Raw genomic sequence first — 19,617 nt, 5'->3', positions numbered from 1 at the left:
CACCCTGCTGACTTTTGGAACCCTTAATCCCCATCTCTTCCTGACATGCTGCTGTGGACTTTACCACCCACAGGGGTACAATACACCTTCACCTAGGATTAGGACAGAGGTGGGGTGTACTGCCAAACATCTCACTTCACTGTGCTCGGGGTACCGTACACCTAAGGGCCCAAGCCCCCAAGACTCTCTTGCGCTCTGTACTGGGTCTGGCTGGAATGTTAACTTCCAGTCTGCACTGGAGCAAGGGGGAGTTCCTGAGCATCTTCAGTACATTGACGACATCCTCGTGTGGGGCAACACAGCAGAAGAAGTTTTTGAGAAAGGGAAGAAAATAATCCAAATTCTCCTGAAAGCTGGTTTTGCCATTAAAAAGAGCAAGGTCAAGGGGCCTACACAAATCCAGTTCTTGGGGGTAAAATGGCAGGATGGATGTCGCCATATTCCAATGGATGTGATCAATAAAATAACAGCAATGTCTCCGCCAACTAGCAAAAAGGAAACGCAAGCTTTCCTAGGCCTCGTGGGATTCTGGAGAATGCATGTGCCAGGCTATAGTCAGCTTGTGAGTCCTCTATATCGAGTGACTCGAAAGAGAAACTATTTTGAGTGGGGCCCTGAGCAACAACAGGCATTTGAACAAATCAAACAAGAAATAGCTCGTGCAGTAGCCCTTGGGCCTGTCCGTACTGGACCAGCTGTGCAAAATATACTGTACACTGCAGCTGGGGAGCATGGGCTCACCTGGAGCCTTTGGCAGAAAACCCCAGAAGAAACTCGAGGTCGACCTCTGGGCTTCTGGAGTCGGGGCTATCGAGGATCAGAAGCCAATTACACCCCAACTGAAAAGGAAATACTCACAGCATATGAGGGTGTTCGAGCTGCTTCAGAAGTTGTGGGTACAGAGGCACAGCTCCTCTTGGCACCGCGGCTACCTGTGTTACATTGGATGTTCAAAGAGAAAATTCCCACTACACACCATGCAACTGATGCTACATGGAGTAAGTGGATAGCGTTAATTACACAGCGGGCTCGAATGGGAAAACCCAATCGCCCAGGAATCCTGGAAGAGATTATGGACTGGCCGGAAGGCAGAGATTTCGGAGTGCCAACAGAAGAGGTAACCCGTGCTGAAGAGGCACCACCATACAATGAGTTGCCAGAAGACAGAAAGCAGTATGCGTTGTTTACTGACGGATCCTGCCGTGTGATAGGGAGCCATCGGAAATGGAAAGCTGCTGTGTGGAATCCCATACGACGAGTTGTGGAAGCCATGGAAGGGGAAGGTGAGTCGAGTCAGTATGCAGAAGTAAAAGCCATACAACTAGCCCTAGATATCGCCGAAAGAGAAAATTGGCCAGTATTGTATCTTTATACTGACTCATGGATGGTGGCAAATGCTCTGTGGGGGTGGCTGCAGCAATGGAAAGAGAGCAACTGGCAGCGCAGAGGTAAGCCTATCTGGGCTGCTACCCTGTGGCAAGATATTGCTGCCCGGGTAGAAAACCTGGATGTTAAAGTACGTCATGTAGATGCCCACATGCCCAAGAGTCGCACTACTGAAGAACATCAGAACAACAAAGAAGTGGATCGAGCTTCGAAAATTGAAGTGGCTCAGGTGGACCTAGACTGGGAACGTAAGGGTGAGCTGTTTGTAGCTCGATGGGCCCATGAAACATCAGGACATCTGGGGAGAGATGCCACTTACAGGTGGGCTCGTGATCGAGGGGTGGACTTGACCATTGAGGCCATCACGCAGGTTACCCATGAGTGTGAGACCTGTGCTGCAATCAAGAAAGCCATGAAGGTAAAATCTCCCTGGAACAGGGGGAGATGGCTAGGGTTTCAATATGGTGAGGCCTGGCAAATTGACTATATCGGACCACTCCCAAAAACTCGCCAAGGCAAACAGTACATACTCACCATGGTAGAAGCAACTACTGGGTGGCTGGAAACATACCCTGTAAACCATGCCACGGCCCGAAACACTATCTTGGGCCTGGAAAGACAAGTATTGTGGCGTCATGGTACACCAGAGAGAATTGAGTCTGACAATGGGAGTCATTTCCGAAACAATCTTGTTACCTCCTGGGCAAAGAGGCATGGTATTGAGTGGGTGTACCACATCCCTTACCACCCACAAGCCTCTGGGAAGGTTGAGAGGTACAATGGACTGTTAAAGACTATGTTACGAGCATTAGGTGCTGGGACGTGGAAACAATGGGACACAAATCTACCAGAAGCCACTTGGCTAGTTAACAATAGGGGGTCTGACAGCCGTGCTGGTCCTGCCGAAACAAAACCCCTACACACTGTGAAAGGAGCTAAGGTTCCCGTAGTGCATATAGGAAGGTGGATGGGGAAGGCAGTGTGGGTTGCTCCTGCCTCGGGAAAAGGCAAACCCACTCGTGGGATTGTCTTCGCCCAAGGACCAGGGTATACCTGGTGGGTCATGCAAAAGAATGGGGATATCAAGTGTGTGCCTCAAGGAGATTTGACATTGAGAGAAAACTAATCTATAATCTAAGTTATATGTTGTAGGAAGATGCTGTAGGATCAACGACAGGTCAACTTTGCAAGGAGCCGGGCAGTGCAACAAGGACTTGAGCTAAGCTGGTGCTGGTGTCCAGACATCCAACTCCGCCTGCCTTGAGTGGCCACTTTGGCAGATGAAGACCTAATCATCAACAGTTCTTATGAACATTTTCCAAGAAAGACCTATGGAATGAAAAGATACACCTGCCTATCCTGTCCTGTTAAATCCTTGTCCTGTTAAAGTACAAGGGATAATGATGAGAATGCTTGTATGCTAAAGTATGGGGATCTGAGTGTGACACAAATGTTATGGAATAAGGGGTGGAGGTTGTACTGGGTCTGGCTGGAATGTTAACTTTCCCGGCAGCAGCCCATTCAGTGCCGTACTCTGTACTTGTAGCTGGAACAGCAGTGTTATCACACCAGTGTTGTGTCTACTGCTGAGCAGCAGTGGCACAGCATTGGGCCTTTCTCTAACCCTCCTAGGGGGTGGGCAAAAAGTGAGGAGAGAAACATCACTAGAGCAGCTGACCTAAACCAATCAAAGGGATATTCCATACCATGTGGTGTCACACTCAGCAATAAAAGGTGGAAACAGGAAGAAGAGGGGAGGGGTGGGCTCTCGTTGAGAAGACGTCGGTCCTCCTCTTGAACACCGGCTGCGTGCGTTGAGGCCTTGCTTCAAGGACGTGGTCAATCATCGCTCATTTGTGGGAAGTAGAGAGTAATTTCTTTCCTCTGCACTTCCATATAGCTTTCATTTATTTTGTTTGTTTGTTTTCCTCCCTTTTTCCCCTTTCCCTTTTATTTTCCCCTTAGTTAAATTGTTTAGTTCATGGTAGTCTTTATTTAATTATTATAATTATTTCCCTTTAATTAAATTATCCTTATCTCAACCCGTGAGTTGTTCTTTGCTTTACTTCTCCCCCTCCTTATCTAAAGGAGGGGGAGTGAGAGAGCGGTTGTGGGGTTTAGCTGCCCAGCACGGTAAAACCACCACACGCTCATCTCTCTTTCGCTTTGTCACTCTCCAGCTGAGGAGACTTCATTCATCGTCTCGTGGGACTACAGAACCTCACAGATTGGGACTCCACATTCACCTTGCACTAAAAGTGCATCTCATTCACATTCCACACAAGAGTCTCCCCGAACCCAACTCAAGGCAAGATACGGTAAAGTTGCCCTTACCTTGGTCCGTGCACAGCTTCCCGGTCCGGGTTATCAGCAGTAATCCCTGTGCCTGTTCCTGATCCAGGCTGAACTATCTCTGGGCTATTTCTGTGGTATGTCAGTGCTGGCCTCCCTTCTCCCCAGTACTTCGCAGAGCCTGTCTTCAGATTAACGGTCTCGGTCCTTTGCTGGCCATACCAAGACAACCCACCACCCCTGACGGGACCTTTGAAATCAGTGGGGTGCACCTTCCTGTCTGTGGTGGCAAGAAATCTTCAGCAGGCGACAAGATCCCGGACAACCCCCAAATTGTGAGAAACATCTCAAATCATTTTCTTTAGACAGGATCTTCTGTGAAGCTATTTTATTTGCGATTGCAATGGCGGGTGTCCTGTCAATCAGGAGTGCATTTTAGTAAACATATCATAACCTTTTATTCCCTATTACCCGACACCTGATCACCTCCCCTGTTTCCTCATTGGCTGAGTACTACAGGTTCACAAGCTACTCGACGCTCCTCTATACCATATATGTACAAATTATTTTTTTTTCAACCCTTTAATTTCTCCTTTCTTATGTTTTGAGAACTTGTGATCTTTGTTTTTACTGTTCTCACAATGCTCGTCCTGTTTTTCTCAAGCTTCTGCCTTATTTTGGAACAGTGAGGCCTTCTACTGTCAACTTACCTACTTAGCATTTCTCCTTATTATGACTACACAACTAACTTTGAATACAGAAAATTAGTTCTCTACTGCAAAAACACAACTTAGTTTCTCACAGGGGATATAGGGCTACGATACACTTCTGCTTACAGGACACCCACCGTTGCAATTGTGAATAAATTTTCTTCACAAGAGACCCTGTCTTAGAAAATTATTTGGATATTTCTCTGTTGTGGTTTATCCCGGCTGGCAGATAAGCACCACACAGCCATTCGCTCACCCTCCACCCTCCCTCTCTGGGATGGGGGAGAGAAACAGAAAAGTGAAGCCTGTGAGTTGAGATAAAGACAGTTTATTAAGACATAATAATAATAATAATAATAATAATGGTGATGATGATGATAGTACTACTACTAATAATGTACACGAAACAAGTGATGCACAATGCAATTGCTTACCACCCGCTGACTAATGCCAAGCCTATCCCCAAGTAGCTGGCCCCCCCCCCCCGTCCAGCCACCCCTATATATTGCTTAGCATGACATCAGATGGTATGGAATACCCCTTTGGCCAGTTTGGGTCAGCTGTCCTGGGTCTGTCCCCTCCCAGCTCTTACTGCACCCCCCCAGCCTGCCCATTGGCAGGACAGAGTGAGAAGCTGAAAAGTCCTTGTCTTGGTGTAAGCACTGCTCTGAAACAATTAAAACATCAGCATGTTATCAGCACTCTTCTCATCCTAAGCCAAAACACAGCACTCTACCAGCTACTAGGAGGAAAATTAACTCTATCCTAGCTGAAACCAGGACATTCTCACAAGTCTCACCTCAGTCTGGAATGACAGGAACCTCACAAAATCAAACAAGGAGAAGTTCAAAGTCCTCTATCTGGGGAGGAACAACCCCAGGCTCCAGTACGTGCTGGGTGCCACCCAGCTGGAAAGCAGCTTTACAGAAAAGGACTTGGGGGGTCCTGGTGGACACCAAGATATTTTCAGTGGTGCCCAATGACAGGAGCAAATGTCAATGGGCACAAACTGGTGCACAAGAGGTTCCATCTGACTATCAGGAAACTTATTTATTGTGTGGGTGACACTGGAACAGGTTGCCCAAGAGAGGTTGTGGAGTCGCCGTACTTGGAGATCTTCAAAAGCTGCCTGGACATGGTCCTGGGCAACCTGCACTAAGTGTCCCTGTTTGAGCAGGGGGGTTGGACCAGATGGCCTCCAGCAGTCCCTTTCAACATCAACCTTTCTGTGATTCTGTAATGCCCAGAGCTGCTCTCCAGATTATCGTTTCTAGAGTGTGCGGAAGATAACTTCCTGACACAGCTGGTGAGTGAGCCAACTAAGGATGGTGCCCCACTTAACCTTTTGCTTGCAAATAGAGAAGGACTTGTGGGTGACATGAAGATTGGAGGCTGTCTCAGGGACAGCGATCATGAATTAATAGAGTTTTCAATTACTGGAAAAGTGAAGAGGGGGGTTAGCAGAACTGCCACCTTGGACTTCTGGAGGGTAGACTTTGGCCTGTTTAGGAGACTGGTTGTTGGATTCCCTTGGAAGGCGGTCCAGAAAGTCTGGACACTCTTCAAGAAAGAAATCCTAAAGGCACAGGAGCAGGCCTTGCCCACATTCTGAAATACAAGCTGGCAAGGAAGAAGACCGGCCTGGCTGAACAGAGCTGTGGGTAGATCTCAGGAAGGAAAAAGAGGGTTTATGACCTTTGAAAGAAGGAGTGAGCTGCTCAGGAGGACTATAAAGATGTCATGAAGCTATGCTGGGACAAAATTAGAAGAACCAAAGCCCAACTGGAGCTCAATCTCCCAATTGCTGTTAAAGACCATAAAAATATATAAATATTATAAATACATAAAAATTATAAATATTATATACAGTATACAATAATATTATAAATATTATAGATACATATACAAGAAAAAGAGGACTCAGGAGTATCTCCATTCTTTATTGGTGGTGGGGGGGAACATAGTGACAAGAGATGAGGAAAAGGCTGAGGTACTTAATGCCTTCTTTGCCTCAGTCTTTAGCAGCAAAACCCATTGTTCTTCAGGTACTCAGCCCCCTGAGCTGGTAGCAGGGAGCAGAATGAAGCCCTCATAATCCACAGGGAAATGGTTACTGACCTGCTATTCCACTTAGATGTACGCAAGTCTATGGGGCCAGATATGATCCACCCAAGGGTAGCTGGTGGAAATGCTCGCCAAGCTGCTTTCCATCATTTATCAGCAGTTGTGGCTATCAGGGGAGATCCCAGTTGACTGGGGTTAGCAAATGTGATGCCCATCTATGAGAAGGGATGTAAGGAAGATCTGGGAAACTACAGGCCTGTCAGTCGGACCTCGGTGCTGGGGAAGCTCTTGGAGCAGATTGAGTGCCATCATGCAGCACTTGCAGGGCAACCAGGTGATCACACACAGTTATCATGGTTTTATCAAAGGCAAGTCCTGCTTGATGAACCTGATCTCCTTCTACGACAAGGTGACACACTCATTGGAGAGGGAAAGGCCATGGATGTGGTCTACCTAGACTTCAGTAAGGCTTTTGGCAAAGTAACAGACAACTGTTCCCGGATTCCAACACCCCCAAATAATTACAGCCAAGGAAAACAAATAGATGTTACATTTTAAACATAGGATTTGAAGCAAGAAAAGAATTTCTGCCCAAACCCTCCAACATGAAATGATGGTGTGCAATTTTAGAGTCTGTTTTAATTTTATAGCCATTCTTGCCAAGTACTTAATTTAATAAGTACTCTTCTCCCAAGCACCAAGTGATAAGATAAGGGGAAATGGCCTCAAGTTGCACCAGGGGAGGTTTAGGTTGGATATTAGGAGAAATTTATTTACTGAAAGGGTCGTGTATCATTGAGAAAGGCTGCCTGGGGAAGCTGTTGAGTCACCATCCCTGGAGGTCTTCAAAAAACATGTAGATGTAGAACTTAGTAAAATGGTTTAGTGGTGGACTCGTCAGTACTACGTTAAAGGTTGGGCTAGATGATCTTTTCCAACCTGAATGATTCTATTATTCTGTGATTCTATTTCCCAGCCTGACTTGCTGCCAGGGTTTCTTCCTTCTTAGGCACAGTACTTGTCATTCTTTCTTGGTGTATGAATTAAGTTTAGTGGGCTTCCAGCCCACCAGAGAGAGCACACCACTCTGAAAGCCCATCAGCTGTCTCACCAGCCCACTGTTCTATATATGTCTCTCTCCTATTCCTATAGCTTTCTCTTGGCTGCTCTGCACCTAAAGCTTCTGTATGCTCTGTAGCTTTCATTCGCTGTGCTGCATTACTCCCTGGGAGCATTTGGAGAGTGGATTGTCAGCCTCACATGTAGATGCTGTTTTGGCAAGAACAGGATACAGACCTTTTTAGCCATCTTAGTTGACTGACTGGTTAAAGTCAAGGCTGAGTTGGAGTAGCTGCTGAAGGGAAAATGGGAAGTAGTCAGTCCAAAATTCCTCCTTGTTCCCCCTTGGGATGCATCCTTAAAAATTGGTCTAAGTCTGATGGTGATACCATGACGAAGGGTAAAACGAGGCAATATTGTGATCAATAGTGGCCTCAATACAAATTGGATGATGGGGAACAATGGCCAGAGAATGGATCCTTGAATTCCCTTAAGGGAACAATAAACCCCTGACAAGTTATCCAGATTTAGAACGGGAGGAGGTTCAGTTATTGGTACCCTTGGCACCACCACCCTTACTTCCAGAGCTTCAGCAGAGATGTCAGAGGCCCCTTCTGGGCACCAAGATAATTCCGACTTTAGCCCTCTATCGCGTCATACCCGATGACAGGTAGCACCAGTCATCCAGGCTCAGCTAAGCCAGGCAGTGGGACCAGAGGGAGACCCTGTTTTTGTTCGCATTCCATTTACCATGTCAGAGCTGTTAAATCGGAAATAGTCTGTTGGGCCCTACAGGGATAATCTGGCAGCAATGCATCAGCTGTTAGAAACCATTATGATTACCCATAACCCCAACTGGGGAGATATGCAAGCTTTATTAAACACCTTTCTGACTACAGAAGAAAGGAGAATTGTTCTGGAAAAAGCTCAGGTGGAGGCAGGGCAAAGGTACCTGTGGGAAGAAGTGGAGGAATTAGTACCAATTAGGAAGGATCTTGAATGGGACCCAAATACCAACGTGTCAACAGTTGGTAAAACAATATTGACAATTAATCCTTTATGGGATTCAATACGGGGTACTAAAAAAAAACCAAACAAACAAAAAAAAACACACAAAAAAAAAAACACTTTCTAAACTATATGAGGTCTTCCAGGACCCGGATGAGAGCCCGTCTCCTTTTTTTGAAGCCTCTGTGAAACAGACAGATCTGGACCCAGAGGATGAGGCAAATAAGAAAAAGTTTAACACACTATTTATTGGGCAATCAGTTCCAGATATTAGGAAGAAATTACAGAAGGTAGATGCGGTCAGGGAAATGTCAATCTCTCAATTAATAGAAATTGCATATAAAGTTTTAAAGTGTGGAAGGAAAGGAAAGAAAAGGAAAAGATGAACTTTTGGCAGTGGCTATAACAGACAGGCAAGGAGGTTGTGGAAGAGGTAGGGGTAGGAATAGAGGCGAAAGAAGGGGATTTTCAGGAAGACAAGGGCAAGCACAGACAAGAGGAATGGAAAGACCTGATTGCTTGGGCCCCAACCACTGTGTTACATGCAAAGAGGGGCATTGACAGAAAGGATATCCATTAAGGGAAAAAAGGAAAGTGGAAAGTGGAGAAGGAGAGCATGCTTTGATTATGTTGGAGTATTCAGACAATTGACGAGGACCAGGGGATAAAATTCTGATTTCCCCAGCAGTTCCCCTTGTTCCAGTAAAGCAGGAGGGATAAACAATTGATTTCCTTTTAGATAGTGGTGCAACTCATTCAGTGGTCACGAACCGCAGAGGACCTTTAAGCAAAATAAAGATCCTAATTGTAGGGGCTACAGGAAAACAAACCCTGAGACCCTTCTTACAACCTATGGATTGTGAAATATGAGAGAAAGTATTGACATGCCAATTTATAGAAATTGCCTGAATATCTTCTCCCTTTATTGGGAACGGATGCAAACTGCAGGCACAAAGTAACCTTCTCTACAAATGAAATAAAGGTTAAAATTCCACCTGAAAACAGATGGAAGGCCCAAATTTGTTTATTAATGGAGCCCAGGACTGAGGAATGCCAACAAGTCCCTGAGGAAGTATTAAACGCAGTAACCCCTTTCGTATGGGCAGGGAAACAGCTGGGGAAAGCAAAAAATGTGCTCCCAGTCCAGACTGAGTTAATACCAGGAACAACACCTATACAGGTACCGCAATAACAAATTAGCTTCACAGCAAGAAAGGGGCTGGAGCCATTAATAGACAAGTTTCTGTTTTATGGGTTGATCTGTGAATGGCAATCTAGTTTTAACACCCCACTACTACCGATAAAGAAAACAAATAGCAGCAGTGAGTAGAGGTTTGTACAAGATTTGCAAGCCAGAAACAAGATAACTGAAGATATACACCTGGTGGTACCAAACCTATACACCCTCCTAACAACATTATCTGAAAATGATTCCTACTTTACAGTATTGGACCTTAAATACTCCTTCTTTTGTATACCCTTGGAGCCTGATAGTCAGACTATATTCACTTTTGAGTATGAAAATCCCACGACAGGAAAAAAAGACTCAAGTGTGCTAGACAGTACTACTGCAGGGATTCAAGAATAGTTCCACTTTATTTAGGACTGTCTTGGCTGCAGACTTAAACAACTGGCAGAGTTTAAATGAAACAATCATGCTGCGATATGTTGACAACTTGCTGTTAGGAGCCCCAGCTAAAGAAATATGTGTCCAACTATGTCTGTTAAATTACCTGGGAACAGCTGGATACCAACTATCCCAGAAGAAGGCTCAAGTGGCTCAGCAGAAAGTGTGGTACTTAGGGTTTGAAATCTTCCAAGGACAGCGAGCACTGGGACCCGAGCGAAAATTAGCAATATGCCAAATTGCTGTCCCCAAAATGAAAAATCAACTATTGGGGATTCCTAGAGATGGCAGGTTTTTGTCAAATTTGGATCCCCAATTTTGGACCAATGGCAAAGCCTCTGTATGAGGCGACAAAGGGGCCAGAAAATGTGTTGGAGTGGACTGCCAAGTGCTGTGAGGGATTTGATGATATAAAGAAAACCCTAATGTTTTCCCTGGCCAAACATGGAGAAACCTTTCCAATTGTTTGTTCACAAATGAAGGCGGGTGGGAGTTGGGGTAATGATACATATGTTAGGAAGCTGGAAGAGACCAGTGGCTTACTTTTCCAAGCAACTGGATGAAACAAGTAAGGGGTGGCTGTCCTGCTTGAAGGCAGTGGCAGCAGCTGCACTCCTGGCCCAAGAGGTTAGGAAATTGACTCTGGGACAACCCTTAATGGTATTTGTACCTCATGCAGTACTAGCCATAATGGAAGCCAAAGGAAACCATTGGGTATCCCCAAGCCGAATAGCCAAATACCAAGCTGTACTAATGTACCAAGGGATCGTAAGGCTGTCTGTGGTCAACACCCTGAACCCAGCTACGCTCCTTCCAGTTGAAGAAATGGAGGAAATCCAACATGACTGCATTAGCACCATCAAGCATACTTACCCTAGCCAAGCTGATCTGAAAGATGAGCCAATTGCTAATGCAGACCTCAAGTATTTTATGCACGGTAGTAGTTTCATGGAAAACAGACAGTGTAAAGCAGGATATGCAGTAGTGACCTTTTGGGATACTGTAGAGGCAAAGTTAGTACCCCTTAAAACCTCAGCACAAAAAGCCAAATTAATTGCCTTAACTAGGGCTTTGGAATTAGCAGAAGGGAAAACCCTCAATGTCTATACAGATTCCAAATATGCTTTTGGAGTTCTACACGCCCACGGAGCCATGTGGAGGGAGTAGGGACTATTAACAACAGATGGAGGACCAATTAAGCATGGTCCAGAAATTTTGTAGTTGCACAGAGGCCAAAAGCCATATTTGTAATGCACTGTAAGGCCCATCAAAAGGATGATCAAGATGTAGTAAAAGGAAGTAGAAGAGACAACCTAACAGTAAAAAAGCCAGAAAAGAACCAGAGAACCTTCAAGGGATGTTAGTCCCCCACCCAAAGATTTCACTCAACCCACCAGAGCATGTCACTAAAGAAGTCCAAATTGCAGAAAGGTTAAAATGTACAAAGTGAAAAGACAGATGGTGGGAGACCCCTAATGGCCAAATACTGATAACAAGAGCTATGATTGCACAGTTAATGAAGGATTTGCATGAAGGAACACACTTCGACTCTGACATCATAGTAGATAGCCTGAAGCGCTTTGCAATAGAGCCGAAAATGCAGACCATAGCAGAACAAATAGTGCAAAAGTGTCCTGTGTGCTGTGCAAACAATGCTAAGATGCAGCCAAGATCACTGCCAGAAGAGATGAAAAAAGGGATGAAACCAGGGAAGTATTGGCAAGTGGACTTTTCCAAATTGACTAGATAAGGACCTTATCAATACCTCCTAGCAAGAGTGGATACTTTCACTGGATGGCCAGAGGCTTTTCCATGCCAAACTAATAAAGCCTGGGAAGTTGTAAAAGCTTAACTAAAAGAGATGATCCCCTCATTTTGGAATACCATTGGTACCAAAGTGATAACAATGAAGAGGAAGATGACCATCACCTGAATTAAACAGTAACCAGGAAATTACAAAGTCTTTTTGTAATTACAAAGCCCTTTATGGCATATATCCTTGTAGCAACACTAGGGAATGGACGCTTCCAATGGAAATAAGCTTCTTTGATGGATGCTCATTCTCACAGACACTGAGGTTGTTTATGTAAGCACTGGCAACAGCATTCTTTTAGAATCTGCTCCTTACTGTCACTAGAAGGCATTAAATTCACTTTAAAAACATAAGAAAAAAAATAAAAAGTCTTCTATAAAAGCAGATTTGCAAGGAAAACACTGGGTTCTATCATGCAAAGACAAGGCCAGTTCTTCTACTTAGATGAAATATTTTATGGTATTAACAAGCCAAACAGGACCATTGGCTATAGACTTATATCAAAGCCTTTTATATGGTCCCTCACCATATTCTTCTCTCTAAATTGGAGAGGTATGGATTTGAAAGATGGACTGTTAGGTGGATAAAGGATTGGTTGGCTGGTCGCAGCCAAAGGGTTGTGATCAACGGTTCTATGTCTGGGTGGAGGCTGGTCACAAGTGGTGTCCCTCAGGGGTCGGTCTTGGGACCGGTGCTCTTCAACATCTTTATCAATGATATAGACGACGGAATCGAGTGCACCCTCAGCAAGTTTGCAGATGACACCAAGCTGAGCAGTGCAGTCTATACAATAGAGGGAAGGAATCCCATCCAGAGGGACCTGGACAGGCTGGAGAAGGGGGCCCATGAGAACCTAATGAGGTTCAACAAGGCCAAGGGCAAGGTGTTGCACTTGGGCTGGGGCAATCCCAGGTATTTATATAGACCGGGAGAAGAAGAACTTGAGAGCAGCCCTGTGGAGAAGGACTTGGGGGGTCCTGATGGATGAGAAGCTGGACATGAGCCAGCAATGCACGCTTGCATCCTGGAAGGCCAGCTATGTCCTGGGCTGCGTTAAAAAAGGGGTTTCCAGTGGGGAGAGGGAGGTGATTGTCCCCCTCTACTCTGCTCTTGTGAGACCCCACCTGGAATACTGCATGCAGGCCTGGGGCCCCCAGCACAGAAAGGATGTGGAGCTCTTGGAACAGGTCCAGAGGAGAGCCACTAAGATGATCAGAGGGCTGGAGCACCTCTCCTATGAAGAAAGGCTGAGGGAACTGGGCTTGTTTAGCTTGGAGAAGAGAAGGCTCCGGGGAGACCTCATTGCGGCCTTCCGGTATTTCAAGGGAGCGTATAAACAGGAGGGGGAACACCTGTTTACATGTGTTGATAGTGATAGGACAAGGGGGAATGGTTTTAAACTAAGACAGGGAAGATTTAGGTTAGATATTAGGAGGAAGTTTTTCACTCAGAGAGTGGTGAGGCACTGGAACAGGTTGCCTAGAGAGGTTGTGGATGCCTCATCCTTGTAGGCATTCAAGGCCAAGCTGGATGCAGCTCTGGGCAGCCTGCTCTAGTGGTTGGCAACCCTGCCCAGAGCAGGGGGGTTGAAACTAGATGATCTTTAAGGTCCTTTTCAAACCAGGCCATTCTATGACTCCAAGCCTGTCAAGATGTGCTAACATTTTACCTCCTAGAAAAATCACAAGATAAAAAAGTTCCTTACATCCTCAGACTCAAAGATGTGGCAAATCATTTTGTATTGCCTTTTTCCATCTTGGGAGGGGTGAGATGCTTCCACATTGTCCCAGGAATTTGATCGTGGCATTCATTTATGAGCCATCAGAACAACTATATTCCCTATATCTACAATGCAAGAAATGGTCCTCAGAGGATGATCCATCATAGTTTCCTGGAGGACAGTAAAAAAATGGTATCAGGGGCTGTTTTACACAAATTCTTATTGCACTTTTGGTGTTTTACAAAGAGATTAATGACAGTGACATGGTTCTTGAGCATAGTTTTCTAACCAGGAAGTCTTGGAAAGAACTATAAGAGCCAGCACTCCCTGAATGTCAAATTGTGGCAGGTAGGTGAAGGTCTATCTGAAAGGAACATTAGTATAACGCTGACAAGGTCTTACCTGGCAAAGGTGCTTCTTTGTCCATATCCGTGTGTCTTCATTCAAAACTTTTATCCTCTGTGTAGAAATGAAGAGGTCCACTTCAGTCATGGGTTGAGGTTCACCTTTTGTAGCCTGCAAATAAATGGAATAGAGTCAATAACATTAGGCAACATCCTTAATAATCATATTAGATCACAAACAATACACAGTCACCAGAACAGCAATGCAAAACTAAGTATTAGATTGAAGAAGCTAAACACAAAGACGTGGAAACCCTGTATTAAATATGAAAGGGGCTTAGATGTCATTTGTACAATTTTTAATCCCATAAAAACCACCTTGACCTCCCTGAACTTCTGTATGGGCTTAGCAACAGTGACTGCTCAGAATAACAGAAAAATATGTACCATGGGTGCAGTTTTTAATAACTTATAGTGCACTTCTGGTAAGAGGGTCTTCACAGTCAGACAATATAGCATTAAAACTCACTCCAAAAGCTGTACCCCAAATACAAACTGTACACCAAATCCAAGCTATATCCCAAGCCAAAAAAAAAAAACAACAAACAAACAGGCATAACACTGTAATAAATGACTGAGTCCCAAATAGGATTGCAATTAAAGTTTACAATTTATTAAATGAATAGAGGTAAGCAAACAGCGCTGGGTGCGCCGGGAGTCTCTGCTCCACCAAGACGCACACCCATTACATCAAGCAGCTGATTTTTATGCTCCTAGGCTAATACATATTCATTACTACTTCTAAAAAAAAAAAGGTTATTATAATTAGTTTCCGGAATTCAAACCCTCCTACTGGAGCATGCGTATCAGGCTCCGGTGGTCCCTCTGGGGATCTCTGGGGTCTCTTGTGCTGAAGGCTCATAGTCTTCCTCCCTCTTGTCCTTCTCCTTTGCCCAACTTGGCTGTATGTCAAAGACTTGTGCAGCATCCCCTGCAAGCTTTGTCTTTTAGTCGTTCTTCAGCTTTCCCAATCTCCTTAATCTCCTGGCCAGATATCAGAGACTTGCATGGTGTCCCATGCAATAGTCATAATAGTTATCAGTTATTCTGAAACCCCCCCCAGATATCAGAGACTTCAAGGAAAAGCCTAAAAATACATTTCCCTTCAAGCTCTCTATTGACATGAATTGCTAAAACATTCCTTTGCAAGATACAAGAACTATGCACATTAACCACTCCGTTTTTCTTAGACTTGTGGATATACAAGGGTATGTAAGAGAGAAGGCCAAGTTCATCGTATCATGCGGCCCTAGCATTGTTCCATATTGACACGAATCAGATGACAATGCAACCAAATTGTTTTAGTAAATGATCACTTAACGCCTTTGTACCCCAATGTGTTTGTGCATGCAAACCTCCCAATATTTGCTTCGCATAAGCTTTTGGCAATATCTCTCGCCTGTCTGGCAGTGTCCATTTTCCTGCTTCTAACTTAGCCCCTATTTTCTCCAGTTTCGTTTGTTTGTTTTGTTTGCTTTCCATTGCATTTCAAAGTTGGTCCAAAATTTCCGTAGAGGTTTCTGTTGGACCTTGTTGGAACAGATTCTCAGTTCCCAATTTAACCAGATTTTGGTATTTACCGTTCATTATTTCCGGAGTGATTAGGGTCTCAGTGTGCTTTTCTGTTTCCATGACAACTCTTTCAGACCCATCATGGTCCCTCTGCCCCAAAGGGCTCACACCTGTGATTTTGAGATCTCAGCCTCCTGTTGAGGCAGAACTATTAACTTTCCTACATCCTCTTTCCCTGCTCATTCAACTTCAAACAGCTCTGTTAAATACTACATGCCACATCTTTAACACCTTCAACAACTCTTAACACTTCCTTTATCTTTCTCCAGCCTGTACTTTTCTCATGCCAACACCAAAGGCTCAGTCAGGGGCCAACTTAATTTCACTCCTTTTCCCTCTAAGATGCTGAAACAACATATCAGTATACAACATTTCATCCTATTTTCCTTCTCTCCTCGAAAACAACATTAACTACAAGATAGTGTTATAGTCGATTGATCCATAAAGTGGCCATTTAGTTTATATAGTGGCCACCATTAATTGCAATACTTAGTGAAAGTCCTCTTGCTTTCTGTGCCCCCAGTTCTAACAATATCCTTCTAATGTGCCAATATGCACCCAAGGAGGCTTTCTTTAAAACGTCTTTGTTTTGGATATTACCCATTTCCTTGATTTCCCATTCCCTTTTATTTGTTTATTTATTTATTTATGTATTTATATTCCTTACTAGTTACTGTCCTTTGTTTCAATTTCCACGCAAACCTTTTTACTGCAGGTTTTTACTATCTTTTCCTAATCTTTTTCTCAAATGTCCCAGTTCTCTGGGATTAAACTCTTCTTCCCACATACAAATTTTACTATTTCAGATTATTAATGAGCCACGTTTCAATCACAAATCCACGGTGTTATAAATTAGACCACACAATTTACTGGTCTATTGAAATTATTTTATTAATCAAGTAAGCAGACACAAGCAAAACAGCGCTGGGCGGCTGGGGAGTCTCCACTCCACCACGGCACGCAACTTCCCCTTTCCAGTGTCGCTGTTTTATAGCATTGAAGTTCCAGCTTGTCGAGACTTGTCGAGACCTGTTGATTTGTCGAGACTTGTCAATTTGTCGACTTGTCAAGACTTGTTGAGACTTGTCGAGACCTGTCCTGAGACTGCGCAGTCTGTTGTTGGGGGTCGTTATTCTTCCTCCGGTGATCATGCGTTGTGCTTGTGTTCAGGTGGGGGCAAAACAGGATGTCTTGCGGTGGGTGGGTGGTATCTTACAAAATCTTTGTTTTAACAAGGATGTTCACCCAACCCCCCTTCCCCATTTGTCCCCATGTTACAATGCCGTGAGTTGTGAAACCTTATCTCCTCAGTAGATTCTTTAAATTCTCAAGGACAATGAACAAACCCCTACTAATTTATCATAATCCCTCCTTTTTCTTTTTCTAACATATTTTGTTCATTGAATTTTTTGCAATATCTGCTTGCTGAGCATTAAAGTTTCTGCGTTGTCCTCCTCCTGCTCAAAAGATTCATACTTAGCACGCACAAGCATAAGATGAGCAGCTTCTAATTGACTTTTCACAATTGCGATTACTTGATTGAATATACATGGTCCAAAAGTCAGTGCTAATATAAGTAATAACAAGGGGGCCCTGCTATGGTTGATAGCAGGGTAGTAAGCCAAGGTGAGTAATTAAACCAGGATTCATACCAATTCTGACAAGCCTCATTTTCCCTTTTGCGTTTTTCTAATCCTCACCGCAATTTAGTCATTGTATCTCTTACCACCCCAGTATGATCTTTACCAGATGGTATTCAGCCACTGTGTGATGGGTATACATATACTCTTCAGTGTGGTATAGAATCCTTGGTATAATGACCACCTGTACACAAAAATCATGAGATGTGTTAAACAATTTTAAAGATAGGCAAGGAGTGACTCCCAACAATGAACATACCCACCTAGTGTTATTTGCAGGAATTAACCATTTGTGTGTTTGGTACATTTTATTTTATTTTTTTCAGTGGCATGGCACAGATCATTTTTATCTCTTGGAACTGTGCCGATACATCTACCTTTTCCCATAACTTGGGTCAAAGTTATCCCAATTTCCTGACCCCAACTGCACTTGGAAGAATTTGAATATGGGGACTTAACACTTACACATAGCCAGCACCCTTCAGTTATCTCCTCGGGTACAACCCCTTTCTTTTTTCACAATGCTTGGAAGCAGTGTGGGAAAGGAGAACTCTGTCAACTTATTAGAAAACACTGTAGTAGGTTGGGCAGTCCCAGGTATCTTTACAGTCTGGACAACCAAACCTTCCCCTATTAACTCTTTATTAGGCCCGACTACCTTGGAAGTCTCGGGTTTTTCCTTTTTTATTAGTATGAGTCCTCCCCTATCTGTTCCGTGTTCGTAAAATCTGACATTTTTCCTAGTACCCAGCTAGTATCGTCCAAGTTTGTTATATTGTCGTGGTTTAACCCGACCGGCAGCTAAACACCACGCAGCCGTTCGCTCACCCTCCCCCCTCCCTCTCTGGGACGGGGGAGAGAAATGGAAAGTGAAGCCCGTGAGTTGAGATAAAGACAGTTTAATAAGACAGGGAAAAAAAAAATAACAAAATAATAATAACAATAATGATAATGATGATACAATGGTGATAATACGAAAGTAATAATAGTATGTACAAACAAGTGATGCACAATGCAATTGCTCACCACCCGCTGACCGATGCCCAGCCTAACCCCGAGCAGTCCGGCCCCCTCCCCCCGGCTAGCCACCCCTATATATTGTTTAGCATGACGTCAGATGGTATGGAATACCCCTTTGGCTAGTTTGGGTCACCTGTCCTGGGTCTGTCCCCTCCCAGCTCTTACTGCACCCCCCAGCCTGCCCGTTGGCAGGACAGAGCAAAGGCTGAGATGTCCTTGGCTTAGTATAAGCACTGCTCTGCAACAATTAAAGCATCGGGGTGTTATCAGCACTCTTCTCATTCTAAGCCAAAACACAGCATTCCACCAGCTACTAGGAAGAAAATTAATTCTGTGCTAACTGAAACCAGGACATCTATCCACCCCTTATTCCATACCATTTATGTCATGCTCAGGTTACACTCTTTTCCATACATTCTAATTAGTCACCTATAGTAATCATGGTAGTGATAACATACAGTATAATATACTATTTAACATGGTGCAATTCAGTTCATGGGCTATTCTCACCCAGTATTAAATCTCCTTGAGGTACACACCGGACCTCTCCGTTCTTTTGCATCACCCACCAAGTATATCCAGGTCCCTGAGCGAAAACAATTCCACGAATAGGTTTGCCTTTTCCTGAGGCAGGAGTAGCCCAGACTGTTTTACCCAGCATATTTTTTACATGCACTACAGGAACTTTATCCCCATCTACAGTACGTAACAGGTTTGATTGGGCAGGTCCAGCTCGGTTGGTAGATCCCCTAGTATTGACTAACCAGGTGGCCTTTGCCAAATGCGTATCCCAGTTTTTGAACGTCCCAGCGCCCATTGCTTTCAAGGTAGTCTTTAACAGGCCATTGTATCGTTCAACTTTCCCGGAGGCTGGTGCATGATAGGGGATGTGATACACCCATTCAATACCATGTTCTTTGGCCCAAGTGTCTATAAGGTTGTTTCGGAAGTGAGTCCCATTGTCTGATTCTATTCTTTCTGGGGTGCCATGTCGCCATAGGACTTGCTTTTCAAGGCCCAGGATGGTGTTCCGGGCGGTAGCATGAGGCACAGGATATGTTTCCAGCCATCCGGTGGTTGCTTCCACCATTGTAAGTACGTGGCGCTTGCCATTGCGAGTTTGAGGGAGTGTGATGTAATCAATCTGCCAGGCCTCTCCATATTTATATTTCAGCCATCGTCCTCCATACCAAAGAGGCTTTGACCGTTTGGCTTGCTTGATTGCAGCACATGTTTCACAGTCATGAATAACCTGTGCTATAGCGTCCATGGTCAGGTCCACCCCTCGATCACGAGCCCATC

The sequence above is a fragment of the Aythya ferina genome (genome assembly GCF_964211825.1).
Source record: "Aythya ferina genome assembly, chromosome: W".
Lineage (NCBI taxonomy): Eukaryota > Metazoa > Chordata > Aves > Anseriformes > Anatidae > Aythya > Aythya ferina.
This window is presented reverse-complemented; position numbering follows the sequence as displayed.